At 45.3% G+C, this 3202-nt stretch overlaps 1 pseudogene; it reads right to left on the bottom strand.

Annotated features, from left to right (window-relative positions):
- Positions 1-793: 793 nt before the first annotated feature.
- LOC120224986 lies at positions 794-1345 on the bottom strand (annotated as a pseudogene).
- Between the last annotated feature and the right edge of the window lie 1857 nt (positions 1346-3202).

Raw genomic sequence — 3202 nt, forward strand, 5'->3', positions numbered from 1 at the left:
TCCATTTAAAAACATTTATTTAAGCACCTGTTAAAATGCAGTAGGTACTGAAATGTAGGGAAAGTCAGGGTAATTAAGGCAGTTTCTGCCCTCAAGAAGTTTACATGTAGAAGAGCTCCCAGACAAGTAGAGGGGAGTGTGATACAGAAAAATAAGGGCAATAATTGTTGTGTGCCTCCCAGGTAGAGGGGACCACAAAAGAGAAAGAAACAGCTTGGCTTTGGGAGATCAGGTAGGGGTTGATAGAAAATAAGATGCTGGTGTCTACTTTCAAAGAAGAGTGAGTTTTTTGAATGGACTAAGGGAGAAAGGGCATTCCAATGCAACACTGTCATTGAGGATAAAAAGTAGCAAGTGCTATAGAAATACAAGAACAAGCTGTGGAAAAACACGTGTTCACTCATCACCAGTTCACGGACAGTGGAAACTTGGAGGATACAGCTGTGTGCGCTGGACGAGACCTAAGTCCCAGAGAAGACAAACAGGGAAATACAAAATAAGAGGCAGAGAATGACATTGTGTGTTCCTTCAAACACTTGGCTGTTTTCTTGGCTGACTGAGCACCCATTCAACATTCTGTATAACGTGTCGATGCCAAGTCTGGACCATGACCCAATTCATGGAGTTCACTGGGGGCCCCTGCCCTCTTACCCCAAAGGACACTGAGCCTCTCATCTGCCCTTCCCCTTTTCCTTTGACACCCTTCTCACCTTCCTTTCGTTACATTTTATTTATTTATTTTTTGAACAATAAACACCTTCATTACATGACGGAAGATAGAAGGGAGGAAGCTTTATCTGCCTTTCTGAGCTTTGACTTTGCTCGGATGGAAGCCTAGCTCCTTGCCCGCTAGCACGCAGCCATCTGCTGGGCCACACCGGCCTGGTCTTCAAGCCATGCGTGTGAGGAACTTGCACTGCTGGAACGGCGCCTCCAGAAGACTGCTGATTTTGGCATTCTTTCTCCTTTCATCATATTTCTTCTGAATTTTCTTTGATCGTTTTTTGTTTAAAATCCCTTCCTCCTGGGGAACCAACTTGCTCCCCTCCTTGTGGCCCAGAAGCAGTCACAGGGGGACCCGTACCACTGTGAACACGACCCAGTTCTTCATCAGGGCTTTGGTGCGAACCAGTTGGTTGCTGGATGCGTTGTGGACGACTTCAACAATCCTTGTTTTGTGCGTACAACAGGCGGAGCTCCCCACATCCAGCCTCCCCAAACTTGAACTGCGTGTATGTGGGGGGGGGGGCAATCTTAGTGCTGGCAGTGGGACGTCCCAGCTCATGGGCTTTCTCCTGCCCCTGGTCTCGGGGCTCTTGTGCCAGCTGTCCCCAGAGATGCCCATCGCTTTCAGTGCTGGCTACAAAACAGCCTTTCATCACATTTTAATATCTGACTCTCCTCGTGTATTTTTTTCTTTTTTTTTTTTTGCCCCTAATAATTTTTCTTCGGGAAAGAACACAAAGCACTCACCTCTTCACTGGCATCTCTCTGTCAGCCTGAAATTCCTGAGACCAAAACTTGTAGGATGGTCCTGCCTCCTTGCCGAGGGCACCCTCCTCCCGCAGACAAAGGGGAGGCCAGAAGTCCATCCACTCTCAGCCCTATAACAAGCGCCTCATCTTGGGCAGCACTGGAAAATCCAGATCCCCTATTCTCCTCTGATATTGAAAACCTAGAGTCATTGCATAAGCAATCCTCTATTAGAGAAGAAAAAATTACATTCCTAGTGGCAGGCAGCAGGAGGCAGGGGCTCTTCCAGCTTAATGACTTGCAAATCAAAAGCATGAAAACCAGAGTGCACCTTTTGAACCTCTTTCCCATTCAGCCTCGATGTCCTCATAATTTTCTCCCATAGCGTTCCTGTTATTTTTGCTACCAGAGCAATAACCTTCCTTGTGCATTTTTAAAATGTGGGAGGAGGAGCTGTCCAGTGATCTCAAAGCATATGTTTTTGATTCTCATAAGATTATGGATACCAAAGGAATAAAAATGGAAATCACTACTGCCAAGATATGAAAGAAAGTTTGCATAGTAAAATAATTTAAACCTAACATTTGGACCCAATAAGGCAAATGGAACGTTTTTTCCATATTTTTGGAAAATGTGCATTTTCTTCACATTAAGTGGTACCAATAAAAAATAATGATTCTCACTCAGTTTATTTCTATAAATTAGATTGGCTTATAGTTTTCCAGGACATGGTTTTGTATCAAGCTATATGGCAAACACCTGGGCATAAAATACGCTCTGCTGTTTGCTTCCATGTGGGAGAAACAAGTCGCCATTCCTCTTTTAAATCTAGAGCAAAGGTCAGCTCAAGCCAGTGAGTATATTTAGTCCTCTCTAGCTGCCGAGAATGTGTTACATCAACAACTTGTGGAGGTCCATGAGCAAAGCCAGGAAGTTCCTCCCAGAGAGGCAGGGCAACCATTTCCCGCTTAGAAACCAGGGGATTCTGCAATACATGCTGGTAAGCACATTTGACTCATTCTGGGGTCAGATGAAGAAACAGAGAAGCCCGAACAACAAGAAAGGGTTCAAAAACACTCTTAGGTGGAATCCATACAGGACCACCCTAATCTAGGGGAAGTCTATGGAAGGAGAGCAGAGCCATGTAAATACTAAAGAAATGGGGTGTCTGGGTGGCTGTAAGTTTAGTATCTGATTCTTGATTTCAGCTCAGGTCATGATCTTATGGTTCATGAGTTCAAGCCCCAGGTCAGGTTCTGTGATGACAGCAAGGAACCTGCTTGGGATTCTCTCTCTCTCCCTCTCTCTCTCTCTCTCTGCCCTTCCCCTGCTCGCTCTCTCTCTTTTTCTCAAAAAATAATCTAAAATAATTTTTTTAATGCTGAAGAAATGGTGAGTGGTTGGGGATGAGGAGATGGGGAAAGGGGAGAGAAGAAGGAGAGGGGAGAGAAAAGATGGCAGAGAGGCAAGAGACTAAAGTAGATGTTCGATGTGGAGCTCAGGTTATCTAAAACCAAAAGGGCGTTAAAGCAGAAGAAGGTCTTCCTGCAGCGTCAAAGCTGTGAGAGACTTGAACTCAGGCTGAAATGGTGGGCTGAGCACTGAGTCAGAACCAGGAGTGATGCTTCGGAGCCCATGATGCTTCAAGCCCTGCGGCTCCTGGAAGTTGCTGGATGCAATCTATAGCTGCTGAGAACCCTCTTTACTCGCGATCACATGTGACAAATTC

The sequence above is a fragment of the Hyaena hyaena genome, unplaced genomic scaffold, assembly GCF_003009895.1.
Source record: "Hyaena hyaena isolate Hyena2069 unplaced genomic scaffold, ASM300989v1 scaffold_1298, whole genome shotgun sequence".
NCBI classification, from domain to species: Eukaryota; Metazoa; Chordata; class Mammalia; order Carnivora; family Hyaenidae; genus Hyaena; species Hyaena hyaena.